At 38.9% G+C, this 19812-nt stretch overlaps 1 pseudogene; it reads right to left on the reverse strand.

Moving 5' to 3' along the window:
• Nucleotides 1–17859: 17859 nt before the first annotated feature.
• Nucleotides 17860–19312, reverse strand: LOC150021153 (RNA-binding protein MEX3A pseudogene; annotated as a pseudogene).
• Between the last annotated feature and the right edge of the window lie 500 nt (nucleotides 19313–19812).

The following is a 19812-nucleotide window of genomic DNA, read 5'->3' on the forward strand; positions in this document are numbered from 1 at the left end:
CTTTTGTATTTTTTAATATTTGCTTCAATTTATGAAATTTTGGAAAGAGAAATAATTTATTTAAATAAATTTTGTTTTCCCTATTTTATGAATGGACATATCACTATGAAATCCTTAGGAAGACTAGAATATCCATAAAAGGAGTATAGGTACAAACTATTTTTCTTAAATTGTACTATCACAAATTATGAAGAATAAAGTTAAATAGGGTTGTGATATTAAAGAATTATAGGAATAAAAATATTGAAAATGATGAACAATTTAAGTAGAGATGGGTTTTTGAGGAGGGGGAGCTAAGACACATACCACATTGTAGATTGCTAATGTTAATACAAGATTGACAAATTTCAACTTTAAAGATCTAAAAATAATGCTAAAGATACATCTTCTTGATCTCATGAGATAAACCATGAGCATTTAAAAAATTAAAGACATTCCATTTTGCAAGATGTCACTGAAGTTAAATAGTTCAATCTTTTCATTTTTAATCACAAAGCATATTCACCCATATTGTAAAGCCAAGTACAGAACAATAATTATAATTTAGGTAAAAGTTATTTAAATTTAAGATAAAATTAAATTAAACTGAAAATAAATACATTGGGTTAGATTTAGTCAATGAAAAGAAAGTGATATAAGATTTAAAAAGGCAGCTGATTAGGTGGGAGCTACACTAACCTCTTCCCTGGACCAAATGGGAAATACAACTAAATTATAGAAAAATCACCCTCAATAACCAACTGAAGACTAGCTGTAAAGAAACCTTATAGACAAGGACTTACAGAAGAAGCCACATCAAGACTGGTAGGAACAGCAGAGGCATAAGAGGGCTAGCTGGGCTCTTACAGATGGTCACTGAAGTTCTGGAGGGATATCTCAGCTGCAAAGGTCCCCCTGAGAATTGGGAGGTCTAACCCCCATTCTGGGCTCCCCAGTCTACAGCACCAGAACTGGGAAAGGGGCCCACATAACATCCAGCTATGAAAAGAAGCATGGTTCCTTTCCCCAGAAAGAGATGGCTAGAGATGAAGTCACCCAGTTAAAAGAGCAACACACAAAATTTTGTTTACAGCCACTTATCCTGGGCTCCAGCAGAAGGAAGGCAAAACAGACTGGAGCCACATGAGGAGAGTCTGGGGTTGGTAGCTCTGGGGAGAGAGCTGAAAGGTCAGCCAGCAGTATTTCTGCTCTATCATCTCCCAATACTGCAGAGTCCATCTTTCTCAGGTAGCTCACTCCCCTCATTGTAGCATCAGCTATGGAGGAAGCAATAGTCCCACTTTTAGCAATCCCTCTCACCCCACTTTATGGAGCTTAATCCCTGCTGAAGAGTACAGCCAGAGAATCTTTCAGTGATTAAACCTAACAGAAAAGCTGGAGGTGGAGGTGGATCTCTGGGTGGTGTGACACTTTTGCTGGCCCTCGCCTGGGCTTCTGCTGGTAAAAGCTGACCTTAGTGCACAGTTTGGCTCTGTCCACATTCACCCAGACCCAGCAGAGGAAGCCACAAGTGGTGTATTGATGATTGCTTTAAATAGGCTGCTTAGGGTTGATCACAGGCGGCATCTGGCATAGGCCTGCACCAGTCTTCGCAAATCTACCTAAAATATTAAAAAGAAAAGAACACACAAGGAGGCAGCCAAACTGGAGAGACAGAAAAACAAGACCCAAATGAAAGAAAAAAAGAATTTTCCAGAAGAAGAGTAAATGAAATAGAGACAAGCAATTTATCAGATGTAGAGTTCAAAGTAATGATTAAAAGCATGCTCAAGGGTGTGAAAAAGGACATGCAAACCATAAATAAGACCAGTCAGAAATGAGGAATGCAATATCTGAAATAAATAATAGAAATAAATAATACACTAGAAAGAATAAACAATAGGTAAGATGAAGCAGAAGATCGAATTAGCTATTTGGAAAACAAGGTAGAAAAAACAACCAATCAGAGCAGCATTAATAAAAAAATAATAATTAAAAATAAAAATAACGACAGCAAAAGGAACCCTTGGAACAACATGAAGCACAACAATATTTACATCATTGAGATACCAGAAGGAGAAGAGCGTGAGCAAAGGATTCAGAACTTCCCAAACCTGGTGAAGAAAAAGACACATAAGTGTAGGGAAAACAGGGATTCCCAAACAAGATGAACCCAAAGAAGTCCACACCAAGACATATCATAATTAAAATCGCAAAGCTAAAAACAAGAATGAAACTTAATGCCACAAGAGAAACAGAGTCAGTTATCTACAAAGGAGCTCTCAAAGATAGTCAGCTGATCTCTCAAAGAAAACATTTTAGGCTAGAAGGTATTGGAGTGAAATATTCAGTGATGAAAGCAAGGGCCTATAACCAAGTCTAATCACCAGATGAACATAGTTTCAAAAATGCCAATAAATATGTATCTATCAATAACCACTTTAAACATGTTACTTAAATGCTTTAATTAAAAGACAGAATAGCTGAATGAAAAAGTAAACAAGACACATAAGATATCTGTCCAGATAAAGTCCAGCCCCTGTTAATATAATGAGAACAGTTTTGCAACATCCATGTAAACCAGCAGCCGAAGAGAGTGGACTGGGATATCCATGTGTGAATAATGAAAACTTCACTATACTAGACAGTGGGAGGGGTAGATACCATTAAGTGAACATGTGTGCTGTGTGGCCATTGCATTCAAAATTACTGAGCAAGTAGAGCAATGAATCTGCATCAAATTTTGTGTTAAGCTTGAACATTCCTCTGCTGGACTTTTTCCAGACAGACTTCATATACCATTCATGGTTAGGAAGAATTAACATCATTAAAATATTCATACTACCCAAAGCAATCAACAGATTCAATGCAATTTCTATCAAGATGTTAAAAACATATTTCACAGAACTAGAACAAATATTCCAAAAATTTATATGGACCCACAAAAGACCCCAAATAGTAAGAGCAATCTTGAGAAAGAGAACGAAGTTGGAAGAATCACACTACCTAACATCAAACTATGCTGTAAGTCCATAGTAATCAAAACAGCATGGTACTGCTGAAAAAAACAGACAGATAGATCTTTAGAACAGAATAGATAGCCCAGAAATAACCACAAATCTTTAGTCAAATAATATTCGACAAAGGAAGCAAAAGCATACAATGAGCTAAAGATAGTTACTCAATAAATGGTGTTGGGAAATTGAACAGAGTGCAAAAACAAGTGCAACTAGATTACCTTCTCATGCCACACACAAGAATAAATTCAAAATGGTAAAAACTTAAATGTTAGGCTCAAAACCATGAAAATCCTAGAAGAAAACATGAGCAGTAAAATCTTAAATATTCCTCATAGCAATATTTTTTTTTGATATATCTCCTTGGGCAAGGGAAACAATAGAAAAATAAACAAACTATATCAAGCTAAAAAGGTTTTGCACAGCAAAGGACACCATCAACCAAATGAAAGGACAACCCACTGAATGGGAGAACACATTTGCCAATAAATATCTGATAAGGGGTTAATACCAAAATTTATAAAGAACCTATACAACTCAACACAAAGAAGAAAGAAGAAGAAGAAGAAGAAGAAGAAGAAGAAGAAGAAGAAGAAGAAGAAGAAGAAGAAGAAGAAGAAGAAGAAGAAGAAGAAGAAGAAGAAGAAGAAGAAGAAGAAGAAGAAGGAGGAGGAGGAGGAGGAGGAGGAGGGGGAGGGGGAGGGGGAGGGGGAGGGGGAGGGGGAGGGGGAGGGGGAGGGGGAGGAGGAGGAGGAGGAGGAGGAGGAGGAGGAGGAGGAGGAGGAGGAGGAGGAGGAGGAGGAGGAGAAAAAGAAAAAACGATCCAACTAAAAAATTGGCAAAGGACCTGAACAGACAGTTCTACAAAGAAGACATAGATATGGACAATAGACAAAAGGAAAGGTGCTTAATGTCACTAATCATCAGAGAAATGCAAATTAAAACCACAATGAGATATCACCTCACACTTATTGAAAGGCTGTTACCAGTAAATCAACAAACAAGCATTGGTAAAGATGTGGAGAAGGACAATTCTTGTGCACTGTTGGTGGGAGTGCTGATTGGAGCAGCCAGTGTGGAAAGCAGTATGGAGTTACCTCAGAAAACTAAAAATGGAACTGCCTTATGACCCAGCGATTCTACTTATGGGAATTTATCTGAAGAAACCTGAAGCACTAATTCAGAAGAATATATGGACCCCCACATTAATTGCATTTTTGTTTACAATGACCAAGGTTTGGAATCAGCCCAAATGCTCATCAGTAGATGAGTGTATAAAACAGCAATAGTACATTTACACAGTGAACTACTACGCAGCAGTAAAAAAGAAGGTTTTATTCTTGTGACAGAATGAATGGACCTAGAGAACATTATTTTAAGTGAAATAAGCCAGTCAGAGAAATACAAGAACCATATGATTATACTCATATATGGAGTCTAATGAACAAACTGAACTAACAAGCCAAATAGAGATAATCTCATAGACAGAGAGCAGACTGACAGCTCTTGCAGGGGTTGGAGGAGGGGCGGTGGAGGGATCTAGCAAAAAAGAAAAAAAGAGAAAGAACTTGTGGACACAGAAAACAGTGTAGTGATTGTGAAGGGGGATTGAGATGGAAGAGGTCATAGGGGATAAATGGTAATAGAAAAAATACAATAAAAATAACAGTGTATAATAAAAATTAAAAAGTGATATAGCATATAAGTATCACTATATAATTCAACTTTTAGAGCACCCTATTAGACAAACTAAGAATTTTCTTTGTGAAATTACTTTAAAAATTAATGATTATAAACATATTTTTCTGTAGCCATCCAGTTACTATAAATCAAGACAATATTTGTGGAAAATTAACTACATAGTTTTATCTATACATAGTAAATTTATTCTATTTATTATTTATTTTTATTTATTTGTTCAGATTTAATACAGATGCATTTCACTTAGTTCATTTTAAATAGCAAAATAATACTATAATAAAACATGTAAATATTTTATTTCTTTAGTTATTGACCATGCACCTGACACAGTTATTCAATATGGATTAAATAACAGGTAAGTTATTACAAGTCACTACATTCTTAATTAAGAACTTCTATAAAAAATTTTTTTTAAGGCTGGAAGAAACATTAGAACAGTTAAGTAGATTTAGCAGCATATTGAACTTGTTTGCTAAAGAAAACAAAAATCGCCCCCTAGTGTCTAATAGGCACACATGCCATCACTAGAGGATGCAGTAAAGTCTGTTAGAGCTCAAACTGGATATCATGTATTACTATAATCAAAAAAGAAACGTGTCATCAGAAGAACTGTTCAGAAACTATGGAAATGGAAAAACATTTTAAAAATCATTAATGACTGGACTCATTCAATCACTATTGGGGGAAAAGAACCAGTGGCCCTCTTTGCAGCAGACTATAGTCATGTCTTGGAGGATCCTGGGCCCTTTGGAAAAGGCATTCTCAAGAACATAGGGATATTGTCATATAGCCAGGCTTTGAAACCTGGCCATTATCTAGACTGTGTGACTCTGGACAATTTATTTTACCTTTAGTACCTCAGTTTCCTGCTGCTGCTAGTATCTACCACATATGGTAGTTATGACAAATAAATAAAATAATAGAAACAAAGCAAGTATTAAAAAATGCCTGCACCCATATGGTTTCAATGTTTTGCTATACTGATATAATAAATAAATTTAATTTATTCTTCATGAGATGGATATGTCTGATTCTCAGAGGCAGCATAGTGCGGATTTTACTGTGAGTCCAGGCTACCACTTACTCTGTGACTCTGGGCAAGTAACTTTCTTTCTGTCTTCCTTTTTTATATTTAAAACATAATAGGTAATTTTACTACCTTATGGAATTATTATGAGGATTAAGTAAACTAATTAGTTGAAAAGCACTGAGAATATAAATTCTGTTATCAGAAGTAGTAAATTATTTTAAAGTGAGCTCATCACATATTTTATTTATTAAGCTCTTATTTTGATTCCATGATTGCAAAATGGCCTTCCAATATGGTTTGCATGGTCATTTTTGTTTACCCATAGAGAAAGAATACACTCTTCACACAGAACAAATATTCTGTCATTATGACTTATTTTTCTTTTTAAATAAATAAATTGCTCTAATGAACGAAGAATTCTATAGCTGAAAGCTATGGGATTGACATTTTTTCAACAAAAACTATGCCATGATGATAATGGCTGAATTTTGGTCACAGTTCAATGTGGAAAATATGACAATAAGTGCTTTATCTCTTCAGTCAAATACAGAGATTCTAGTTAAAGTTCTGAAACAGAGTCTTTGAACATAAAAGACAATAGTATTATATTTACCTAAAGGTTACACATAAAATGGCTAATTGCATGCTAATCTTTGAGGTGAGAACATTCCACATGTACACAATAGCCCTTAACCTTGATCAGAATATACTCTTATTTCAGTAATTTTTGGGGGCTTGCTGGGGCAGCTCAATATCATTTGACACTGATATGAAGATCTATCCTACACATATATAGTTTTTCAGTTTATGACTTTTATGAAAAAAACATCAAATTATGTTGATATAAAGGGCCTGAAAGTAATAGTCTCAGAGTTTTCTATATTTTTGTACTCAATGGAAGATTATACATTATTTGGTTGTTAAATGGTAAAAACATACTATTTACAATGGGTCAGTCATAAAGTAATACATTTTTTTGTGAATTGATTTTTATTAATTGTTTTATTTAAGCAAATGTCATTGAAAGTTATATTAATGTTTCTATTACACAGTAATTTTGCAACTTGGGTGTTACATTTATAGAAGAGTAAGATAAAAACCTAGAACATATGGTGGGACCCATGTGATGTGTTCCATCCTCCTTTACACCACAGACATAATTTGGAGAAAAATATCTATATTAAATCTCAAACATTTCTATGTCAATACCAAAACTCTTAAGTTAAACTGCATCTAATAGTTATTTTCATTTAAAATACATGGAGATTATGAAATAAATAGCATAATGCGTTTGATTTAAGAAGTGATCATATAATTGAACTATATGTTAAAGCACATTTCAAACTACCTAGTTCTCTACTACTGTAAAATAACACCATTTAATAGAAGTTTACAAATTAAAATTATTACATAATATGTCAAGATAATCTCTTTAATACTGATTAATGTGTTTATATATATAGAAACTATCTTGAAACAAATACAAAGACATCTAGGAAACAGATCATTTTATTGATCTTCCATTAACTTGGAAACTCCCAATCAAACTATTTGGGATTATTTTGGTTTTTTGAGGTATTTTGATTTCTCAGCTTTGTTATCCAGGTTCAAATCTCTTTAACAAGATTCCCTTACTGAGAATTCATCAGAAACTCACAAATAATACTAATTTTGCTGTTTATCCACTTACAATATAATTAGGATGATTTACAGTTAAGAGTTTTTAAAAGGGACTAATAAACTTCTCTTTTCCTTTCCCAAACTTAACCTTTAATAAATATGCCACCACAATTCTTAATTTTAAAAGTATCTTTTTCTTTTCTGTATATTACATGTGAACAATTTTAAAAATAAGACATGCTACTTTTTAAGTACTATTGTAAATATGGGAATAGTACAGAGAGCAACTGTAGTTAATTTTATTATTATTTCAAAATATTTGCTTTCCCTTCCAGTAAAAGGTTATATAACCTTACCATTGCCACATGCTGTCCTGGGCCCTCTGGGGAATTGGAAGTCCCCACCCCGTTGTTTCCGTACACAGCATCAGAGCAGCTGTGACACGCACCACTTCTGAGCAGAATTCTCAAGAACCATTATCTGTTTATGCCTGTTACCTTGCTCTTTTCCTTGCCAAATACATGTGCATTTCCTGGAAAGGGACAGCTTCCTCAGCCTGGATCCTACAGTAGAAGACATGAGGAACAGAGGGACGTCATGCACCCATCTCATGGCAACCATCCCTAATGTGAGCAAGAAATTGACCACCATTCACAGGCTGCTGAGGTTTGGGGCATTTGTGTCAGTGCAGCTCCTCCAGCAAAACTGACAACTAGACCTAACACTGGCTTTTCTCTTATAATGCAAAGCCTACATGCAATCTTGAATCTGTGCATCTCTAGAATCCAAAAGAACAATTTGGTTAGTAATTAATAGGAATGTGCAAAAAGCTAGAAAAATCTGAGCTATACATTGTAAAGTAACTTTAATATTTTTAATATCTTATGATTTTTAAAGTAATTACTATAATAACAAAATAATAAAATTAAGTTTAATATAGAGGTATTATTCTTCAAAATGCTAAAAATAAAATATGAACAGACTCAAAAAGAAACATTAGGAAAAGAAGAGCACTGAAAGTGGGCTCCTCCATGGGCTCTAGCAGGGCTTGGCACACATGTTCCAACACCCAGTCTGGGTTCAGGAATAGGAATAATTGAGGCCTCTTCTGAGAGAAACTCTGGGTCCCTCAGGATGGATGAAGAAACTACTCAGGCACTCTCCATCTGAGGAAGGAAGGGAAGGGGTTTTCTCTCAGGAAAATCACCCTCGTTTCTTTATTAGCCAGGGTTTTTATCTACTTTCCACACATGGAAATGCATAAGGAAAACATGCAGCCCTTTCCCAAATGGTGGGGAGTGAAAGGAAATGCAGATTATACAGGGTTGAAACATCCAGGTATCTTACACAAGGTAAAAAACATTTCCTCTTACTTAATCGTTCTGTTCTTCACATTTTACTGACAAGGATTTGAGGCTATACAGAGAAAAACAGAGCAGGTTCCCTTTTTCTTAAAAGCCACTTTGTATTTCTATTCTATCTTTTTTTTTAATGATTAATTAATTATTTTAATAATAAAAAATAACATTCCCTCCCTCTCAGATATTAAGACCCTTTATAATCTTATAAAGGACAATGGGCGAAGGTCTCGAGCTCCTCTAGCTGCTTCAAGCTGGACATGGTCATTGTCCTACCTACCTTTGGGTCCAGAAATCCCTAATAAGAGTGGGAGTGTAAAGGGGAGGGTGGCCTTCCCACATGGGGAAGGGTCGTGCAGACTCCAGGTCAGTTGGCTGTCCCCGGACAATGGCATGCTTGGTTTAACAGGCTGGCATCCTTATTGTATTCTGGGGGCAACAGATTTGGCAACAGGGTTAAAAGACATCATTCACTCCATAACTACTAGATGACAAAAAAATAAAATCCCCCAGAGGGTGGGATTCAGAGCAAGCATGAAAGATAAGAAACCTACTGGTTAAGTCCCAAGTTCCCGTTTTTGGGTGGGTCTCCACACAGCGGTCATCAAAGTCTTTCAAACCATGCCTGCCAGTCTCCTACACTCTTGTGAACCGTTATCCTATAAACATTTAGAGTAGTAGAAATGTGAGCATGAGAAAGAAATAGCAAGCTGATCTGCCTTGAGGTTCCAGCTATTTTTTCATAGAAGATGCATTAGAAATCCAGATGCCTCATGAAATTTGGGGGCCCAGAAATTGCAGAAAGTGGGCACAGCCCCTCCTGCTGAAAGAAGGGCCATTGTTTCCACCAGGCACATTGTCCAGTCAGCTTAAAATTAGATTCCAAGGTCACCGCAAGACAATGCTGCACATCACTTCAGAGGAGGTCAGAAAAATAAATAGGGACAAATTCTAAAAAAAGCAATTGCAATTGTATCTTGAAAGAAATGAACAATCAATAAAGGATTTTAAACAAGTGAGTAATACAATTTGATTTGTGTTTTGGAAAGTTAACCTAGCAGGAAGGTAGAGGATGGTTTGGATCAGGAAGAAACTGTAGGTAGTAACATGAATTAGGAGGCTAATTTCACAGCAAAGAAAAGATGTGTAATACATTAAATATGAGAGCGATTTATTCAACAGCAACCACAAAATTGCAGTACACCTCAAATACACTTTCTTCTAAAGATTTCCCTGCTTAGAAGCAGTTTAAATCTCCTCTTAGTTCCTGTAACACTATCTACAATGCAAATTGCACATGCACTCTCAAGTTCTTGGTCTTGGTTGTCAATTTTCCATCAAGAGAATGTCTGTCTTCCAGAGCATCTGGCCTAGCTCCTTTTACTCAGAAGGTATTTTTTTATCTTTATTGAGTAAAGGAATATAAAAAGTAACAAGGAGAACCTATTTGTCGATGGTGATCCCAGGACCCCATCAAAGCTGTATGAAATTAGTGTGCTGCATACATGCACCCACCAGGGGGACTTGAAGGATGGGGGGGGGGGGGGTTCTGAAATCCAACCTAAAGAGAGATGAAGACAGAGAGAGAAAGAGAAACAGAGACAGGGAGATGGAGACAGAGTGACAGAGACAGACAGAAAGAAAGAGAGACAGAGACAGACAGACAGACAGAGAGAGAGAGAAGGGGGAAGGGAGAGATGAAGGGATACATTTTTATAAGTAATGGATGACTGAGGTTCTGAATTATGGGGAAAATATATCAAGATAAAAATAGACCTAACATAATTAATTTTTCCCAAAACAAGATCATATTTTTGAGGGAATGGGAGTTAGAAGAGTGTGGAGAAGTGGGAAATTTTTAGGATTTTTGACCTCACAGACAGTCAAATTCTTTGTGTATTAATCTTATTTGTACTATTCTTTTTATAATAATATTAAATACATTGATAACTAACATTGAGATTTTACTATTCCCTGTTAAGCACATTGCTTAACATGGATTAGCTCACTTAATTAATACTATATCATTCTAATGTAGGTATTATTAATAACATTATATCATAGATGGGAACTTGAACTTTAGAGAGATTAAATAAATTCCCAAGGTCACATGGGTAGTTAATGTTATAGGCATTATTCAAACACAGCTCAGTTAGGATTTCAAAAATGAGGTATAACTATTACCCTATAAGGCCAATGTTTTTAGAATGAGTGGAACAAATATTTAGTATTATTACTGGCTCACAAAATAGAATATATTGATACATTTGGAAGACAATATGAATATTAATTTAATGATACATGATGGATTAATATTGTAATAATTCTAAACATTGATTTTGTTTCACTTATTCTAATTTCAAGAAAGAAAAATTCCAACTTTCAAAAATAGAAAATTATAACGAAACATACCAATTCTCTAAGAATTGATTTTGTTTAATAAAACATTAGATAGCATTTTTAAGGTACTAATAGGTTTAGGGTGAACTGAATGGCACTTTAGAAAAATACTAAGAATAAATATTTATACCAAGTTTATCTAAGGTGCTTAGAGAAAAGGAGCCACAATAAATGAAAAAAGGTTGTGGAAAGGCTTTTACCTAAAATCATTTCATAAATTTATTTCTTAAATCCATTTTTGTATAGTGTGATATTTACTTAGTGCTCAAATTGCTTTCAAACATTTTCCTGAGAAACATTTCAAAAAGTTTTTAGGAAAGATAATTATGTTTGGATTCAGTATGTTAAATCTTTGGCAAGTGTATAAACCAGTACTTCATAATAGACTTATTTTTGCCTTCTACTCTGTATATATTGCAAAAATGTATTGGAATGAAAAATTGTCTCTTTTAGCCCAGATACTTGGAAAATTTGTTGTTGTTGTTTTCTTGTGGAAGAAGAAAATGTCATTAATAATGTTACCTTCATAAATACACACACATGTGCATAATTCACAATTATCAGAAAAGAATTAGGCATTGTGAATTGATTGGCCATCAAAGGAATTTCCAAAGGCATTCTTCTCTTAATTTGATTAGGAAAAATAAACTTTGAAAATTATGTGAGTGTTATAATCAGACAAACCTGACTTTGTTTATAGATTCATTTCTTACTTTCCGTGGGGCATTTTGTCAAGTGATGACTTAAATTTATTAAGATATCTGGAATTTTTTCCTTTTATGGTAAGTGAACATAATAATATTTCCCTCAAAGTAATTGTGAAGATTAGAGTGAGGTATTTAAAACACATTCCCTGGTGTACAGTGGACTCTCAAAAAATTATACCCATCCTACATAATACATTGGAGAATTACAAATGTTATTCCTCTATTTCTGTCCCCTTCATTTTTTAATGCTGTTTTAAACACACACACACACACACACACACACACACACACACACACATATGTGTAGTATAAAAAAAATAGTACTTATAAGAAGAGTACTCCTTAATGGAGTACTCACTTTGTGTTAGGCACTGTGATAAGAATCTACATGCATTACCTTCTTAAGCTCTGGGTTTTTTTAAAACAAATACTGGTATTTCTTGAAGTGAAATATCCTTTCAAATGCCAAAACAAAACTAAAAATGATTACCATAAGGACTGCAAATCATAAAAATGTCAAATGAAAATTTTAAATTTTTTTTAATGTTTCTGATTTACAAAATATAATTAAACCAACTGTAAATAATTGAGAAGGTGCAATAACATCTACAAAGTGCTTCGAGCAATAGTCTTTGGAGCAATGTTCTAAGTAAGAGTCTTTATTTTTGCTCTATAGCCATTTATTCCATTAACATGTAGTGATGTATTATTTGGGGTAAATTTTCCTTAGAGAGTATCACCACCAGCTGATTTTTCCCACCTCTTGTCACAGACAAAATGGACAGCAGAACAGAGAAATCGCGGGCTCAGGGGCCTGTAAAAGCCTGAGACTGAGAGGTCCTGGTATATGGACAGCCATTGCTGTTTAATGGAGAAGTGGGGAAAATCAGTCCTTCATTAAATCGTTCTTGTATAATGGACTTTAATTTATACTGGGCTGTATTAAAAATGTTAATGGGTGGAGGCAGATCCACAGGGTCCCATTTGGTGTGGCCTCAGTCACCTGAAGCTGAGGTGAGAAGTGTGTGCATGTGCATCGCTCTGTGGAATGACCTACCAGGGTTTTGAATCAGTCTGTACCACTTGAGGTTACACTTCAAGAAGGCCTAACCGAGAGCCTCAAGAGTGGACATAATCACTTTGCAGTAAGGGCTGCCCAAGAGAGACAAGAGTGGCTAAGATGGCAGACCCTGGCACTGTGATGTGATCTGGGGTGCAGGCGAAGGTGCTCACCCCTCTGCTGCCCTCATCTGGTTGAAACGATCAATGTCCATCCTTTCAAAGACAAGGGAATGGAGGTCCTCATCAATGTGTCCTACAAGTTTAAAATCCAAGGATTCCTAGAATCAACCTCAGCAAAGGAGGGGTGTCTCGGCCACTTCCCTCCTCTACTTTCCTTTTGTTAGGACTCCTATACATTCTACTGGGTCCAGGGGCCTGCAGAACTACTACACTTTAAGCCATCTGGATGCCATCTGCTAGTAATTCTCTTTTTCTCTAGGATTATATGAAATAAATTTGAATTATTATTAGTAATTATTATTTGTAGTATTTTTTTTTAAACCTTTGGTTTCCTTTTTCTTCTCTCTCAGTTTTGACTAAAAACAAAAACAAAAACTATTTCTCTTAAATCTCACACCTACCTGAAGGTCCTATAAGTCTGCTAGGTTTCAGTTCTACCCTCCTCACTTGCCCCTGGGACAGGGCAGGGGAAGACAGGGCACCCTGGGATCCTCAGTCCTCTAGCTGCTCCCTTTCTTATTAATTCCTTTGTTTGGTTCTGCCAGTTTCTCCTCCACGGAGGGGTGGAGAAAGGGAAGAAGAGAAGAGAACCCACGGAATAAAATCCAATCCACTTGCAAAACCCCAGAGGGGCCAGGTCCCCCTAGCCCGTCTCTACCATCTATCCCAAGATGCTCCCCCTCCCCAAAAGTTTACATTCCTCCCCCCAAAAAAGTGGGGGACAAAGGAATGTAAACCTGAATATATATTAAAAGCACATTTTAAAGCCTTAACTATAAATACAGATCCATGTTTTTCTTCTCTCCCTACATATATTCTAAACCTTCTACAGTTTTTTTAAAAGTTTTAAGGATCACTTTATCTTAAAATAAAATATGCTTTTTATATAATAAATATCCTAATAAAATCTCTTTTTTAAAATATTAACCTTGCCCTGAATGGTGTGGCTTCGTGGATTGGGCGCCAGCCTGTCAACTGAAGGATCATGGGTTCAATTCCCAGTCAAGACACAAGCCTGGATTGTGGGCCAGGTTTCCAGTTGGAGATGTGCGAGAGGTAACCACACACTGAAGTTTCTCTTCCTTTCCTTCTCTTTCCCTTCCTCTCTCTCTAAAAATAAAATAAATAAAATCTTTTAAAAATTAAAATAAAGTATTAGCCCAAGTTCTTTGCTACATTTATTAAGGAATAAGTGCCTGTATTAAAATAGAATATTAAATTATAAAGAACTGCCTTTCTTTTCTATTTTTATTTTCTCTCTGTGTTGGTTCCCTATCTCACTCCCTCTCACACTGTCTTTCTCACCTCTATTTTGTCTCTCACTATGTGTGTTTTGCATTTGTTTCCAAGTTTGGCTTAATTAGTTAAGGATGGGATTGAATTTTCCGAGTCCCCTAGTATAACAGTCTTCTGCTCTTATGGGTTAGGTGTGGAGAGGGGGAAGGGAATCAACAAATACACATCTCATTTCCCCCAATCCACCTTTTCTGAGCAACCAATGGTGCCTGTTTGGTTTGGTTTCTATTGTACAGATATCTCAGGATGGATCACATCGGCAAGAAGGAGGGAATTTGTCACAGGCCAGTTTTCCTGGCTAGGGTCTCCTTCCTCTCCCCTTCCTGATTGGAGGGGAAAGCTGAGGAAAGGTGAGTTAATTCACAACAGGAAGGAGAAGAGGTCGAAATCTCCTTTGTACCCCCATCCCTGCACCCTCTCTCCATCCAGGAATGGCACTCCAGAGCTCAAGTGCTCTGAGATCACTTATAATAGTCCCTTCTTACTCCTGGCTCAGCCTGCAGAACTAGGAGGGTGGGAGGCTGGTGGCAGCCTCAGGTGAGCAGTTGGGAAGCAGCAAAGGGGGTGGGAGGCCTGTAACATGATTCTCAGGAGACAGCCACACCCCGATCCTGCTTAGCCCTGGAATGAACCCTCTCTGAAGACCTGGACTCTCTCCTCAACCACAATGGGTAGGACAAAGGCTTCATGACTTTATGACTAATAAGGGTTGGAGTTAGGTCCAGAGAGGGATGCAGGAATGGGAAACTGCAGGGGAGAAGGAGCAGCATCTCCTGATTCTTGAAACAGCAGACCTACTCCCTGGCTGTGCTCCTCCCACTGTCATGAAATACAGGCCAAGAACTGCTCCCTAAATGTAATGCCCAAATATGGTAAAGTGAAGAGTTGGCCCTTTATGTATCCAAGTATTAGCCCCCACCTCAAATTTCCATCAAGAATTTGAGGTATTTCTTCAGATGAGTGGGGAATAGGGGCTTCTAAGTGCGAGAAGAGAAATTAGACAGGACCACCACAGTGTCCCCAAAGCAGAGCTAGAAGGGGCAGAGGAAGGGGAGAGGGGAAGAAACAGAAAGAGCAAGACAGGGTGGAGGTGACAGTCACCAAAAAGAATTAAAGAGAGGAGTGGGTGAAAGAGCAAAAGAGAAAGGAGAACCCAAAGGGAGGAAATATGGGAGGAGACTGGAGGGAAAAGCTGAAGGGGACCAAGGGAACCTCATCCAGATTCCTCTAGCTTAGTTTTGTGGGGACAGACAGGTCTGAGCCCTTAGTTGATTGACATGCTTCTCCCCCCACAGTCTATGGTGGGCTTCTGAAAGGGCCCCAACCCCCTCCCAATGTTGGAAACCCAGGAACAGATTCCCAAACACAATGTGGCACTGGAGGGTCCAAAGAGTCATGTTAGGAGGTTGGAGGTCAGGACCAGAGGGACTTGGAGATTGGAGAGAGCACCTGTATGTTCAGATGATAATTCTCCCTCCCCCTTCCCTCCAAAGGGGAAGGGGTAGCATGACACACATGGGGAGGTGGACAATGAGGGTCAGGATGCCTAGTTGCCACCTCTGGCAAAACAAAAGTTTCTCTTAGCTGCTTCCAGATAGAAGGGTGTGTTGAAGTATCAGAGTCGTAACTTGAATGAAATTTGCCATCTGGTCCCCTCCCAACCTTCCAAGCACAGGGTGACCAGAGAGTCTGAAAGTGGCCCACCCTCCAGTCACCATCACCTCTTTGCTCCTCAAATTACTGATTTCTAAAAGGCTCTGATGGAAAACAGCCCCCAGCCCTGGGACTGGCCCTTGAGCAATGGCCCCTGGGACCGGGGGTAGGGGGGGAGGAGCGGCGGGGGCCTTAGGGGAATATTCTTTTATTTTTAAAGAGAATCACACTTTTTTTTCTTGGCAATTTGAAAACAAAATAATGAGCATGCAAGAGTAGTTCATATAAGATATTAAAACAAGACAAATTAAGAGGTTTTGGCAGGAGTGGAATCTGCTTTCGGTTGAGATTTAAGAGTAAATGGAGAGTTAACATTCAGAGGAAGGCATCAGCTGGCAAAATCAAAGCAAAGCACATCCTTTCATTTAAACCATAGAGAAGATTCTTCTGGAAGGGACATGCTGGAGTCACGGGATGCATTTAGTAGAGAAAACTGAGCAATGAGGAAAGCAGGGGAGGTTTCTGAGGCAGGCTGGAGCAAATCTACTGATCAAAAAACAACAGCATGTGTACTAGATTCTTAAGTCTAGTTTTTGACAATAATCTCTGCCAAATTGTTGAGTGTTCTAATTGGCACTGAGTGGCATAAGCTTGGCTCTTTGTGCTTTTCCCTTCCCTGAATCACCTCTGCTCTTATTGCACAGATGTCTAGAGACTCCTACAGAATTTGAAGGTTATTTTTCTAATTGAAACAAAATCGAGGATGGTTATCTGGGTCAGTAATCATATCAGGTTAGGAGAAGTTCCCTTTCATTTCTTTACTGAAGCCCTCCCCGCTCCTGTTTTGGTCTAGACTTGACTGCTTTCTTGACCTGCTGTGTGACTGTGGTCCTGGAGCAACCCTCTCTTTCACCAGGGCTTCTTCCCAGGATCCTCTGTGTTTCCTGGAGCCTCAGTGTTCATCTTTCTGTTGAGGTTTTTTGGGACCTTGTACGTATGAAATGTGAATTTTCCATTTTCACACTTGATGGGTAGATTAGGTAGATAGATTGGAAATCATTTGCCTTTAAATTTCATTCAAAGTTTTTATGAATGACCTAAGTGGCCATTATTAATAACTGGATTAAAAAACTGTGGTACATTTACACAATGGAATACTATGCAGCAGAAAGAAGGAATTCATACCTTTTGTGACAGCATGGATGGAACTGGAGACTATTATGCTAAGTGAGATAAGCCAGTTGGCAAAAAACCAATACCATGTGATCTCACTTATAAGAGGAATCTAAGAAACAAAATAAACCAAGGAGCAAAACAGAACCAGAGACATGGAAACATGGAACAGACTGACAGCTGCCGGAGGGAAGAAAGGAGGGGGAATGTTGGAAAGAAAGGGAAGGGACTAGAAAAAGAACTTATGTGAATGACCCATGGACATGGAAAACGTTATGGGAATTGACTGTGGGAGTGGGGGGAGGGCTTGGTGGTGGGAGGCAAAGGGGAGAAAATCTGGACAACTGTAATAGAATAAAAATAAAAAGTAAAAGTTTGAGGAAATATTCCAGAAAATATAACAAATAAACAGCAATAAGAAAAGATGAACATTTTAAGAAAATTGCAGGATTAATTCAGGAATTCCAACATCTGACAGAAAGGAATTCCAGAAAGAGAAAAGAGAAAAAAAGAGAGGAGGAAGTTATCTATGAAATAACGCAAAGATTTTTCTCACAACTAAAGAACTCGATTTCTGGATTGGAGGGACAGACTGAGTGTCTAACATAGTGAGGGAAATAAGACCCATACCAGGTCACATACCTGAAATTTCAGAATTCCTGCAGACATTCAAGGTAATGGGGTTAGAAGGGAGGGGGAAACATCACAAAGAGAAGACTATTCTGATGGCTTGCAGTGGCTGTGATGTGGCAGACAGGACATTTGGGGTCCTTCTTCTCATAGATGCGTACTGCACACTGCGTGCGACACAGCTTGTGGCCGCAGGGCAAGAGGTTAGCAGTCATCTCACCCTAGAAGCACACCACGCAATCCTGGCCACACTAGGCTTCGCAGGCCTCCAGTCCTAAGTTTGGAGAAGCCCTGAAGTGCCTTTCCAGGTGGGCGTCCTGGGATTCCTGCCAGCTCTAGCTCCGAGGAGGTGGCAGGAGAGCTGTGCACTCTTGGGGTACCCAACCCATGTCCTGGGTGGAACAGGAGGAGAAGGAGGAGGAGGAGGCGGCAGAGGAGAAGAGCACTGAGGCGGGTGTGGCATTCTCCTGGCCCGCCCATAGCGGGGGATAGTGTCTGCCACCCCATAGTGCACATCTTTCTTGCCCACACTGTAGCCAGGAAACAGGTTCCCCACTGTAGCCAAAGTCCCCCCCACCCCACACACACATACCTGCTCACCAAGGTGTGGGTCTCAAAGCCAAGTCCACTGCGCTCTCTCCGATGCAGCCCAGGCTATTCTGCCGGAAGGTGGAGAGGGGCTTGCAGGCCCGCGGGTGCACCCGCCAAGCCTCTGAGTAGCGGCTGTGTAGTGCAGCCCCGGGGCTCCCTGCCAGGAAGTCACCTTTGCTGTTGTACTCGGGGTCTCGCCGGTGCGCACTGCTACATGTGCTACGTTGTCTGGGCCTCCCATAATCCCGAACACCGGGTAGCGGTCGCGACTCGGCGTGATAATGTACGTGTTGGCTGCTGCTGGACGCGCTCGATGGTTGCCTCCTAGGCGCGCGCCACCAGATCCACCACGAGGATGGGCGTCGGCACAAGAATGGTCACCTGGGCAGGCAGGGCAGGCGCCATCCCCAAGACTGCCTCGCATCATGGGGAAGTGCTGGGTTGCTGAGATGATTTCCTTCCAGGCTGTGGCCACGTCTGATGGCCGCCCAGTGACCATGAACACTAGCTCCTCGCCCTGCACCGGAGTCTTGATGTAGGTGTTGGTCTTGGCCTTCATCTGCAGCCTCGCCTTGCCCAAGATCTCGGCCAGGTGCTCGGAGGTGGGCATGAGTACACACTCCGCGCAGCTCTACCTCTTGGTAGAGGGCACAGGGCTTGACGTCGCTGCCCGCTTTAGGGGTCAGCAGTCTGGAAGGCCAGGGGCGCCTGCGGCCGCAAAGGCGGGGCCTGCTGAATGGGAGCAGCTGGCTGCACAGGAGTGCTGCCCCCCACCTACTCACTTCCCGGGTCCCCAAACCCGGGAGGCAGAGTTGATCGAAAGCCAGCTGGAGGGCACTCATCTTCCAGCAGCCCTCGGTCCTTAGCTCTTTCCCTGAAGCATCCTAGTTCTCCGAAACCCGCATTTCTTTCCATTATCGCAGGTACCACTAGAGTAGGCAAGAGGAAACAAAAGCTGAGGGAGAGAGGGAGGAAGAGAGGTGGTGGAAGGGAAAAGAACTACCGTTAAATTAACAGAACCCAGTGTTCTTTTAAAAACTGTTGCCGAAAAATTTATGTGTTCAGCATTTGCCTCAAGAACTATTCAATTATGTCTCAATTATATTAAAACACCATATGTTCAGCAGTCATAACAATGATTAAAATAATTACCATAGGAATATTGTGTTGATGTTTCTATCCCTTCCCAGAAAGTTTTCAATTAAACCAATGATATATAGTCATTTAAATGTGAATTGTTAAAGTAAGAAGATCAGTGACAAAGTAGGAAATAAGTTGTAGGGATTATTTTTTCTGGGTTTTTTATTTTTTGTTTGGATTTTTTTTTTTTTTTTTTTTTGCTACTACTATTACTTTGTATTTGGGGGGCATGTCTTCACTATATATTTAATAGCTTTGGTTTTCTAAAATGTATG

Source organism: Furipterus horrens, unplaced genomic scaffold (genome assembly GCF_987537825.1).
Source record: "Furipterus horrens unplaced genomic scaffold, mFurHor1.1.pri manual_scaffold_1, whole genome shotgun sequence".
Taxonomy (NCBI): Eukaryota; Metazoa; Chordata; class Mammalia; order Chiroptera; family Furipteridae; genus Furipterus; species Furipterus horrens.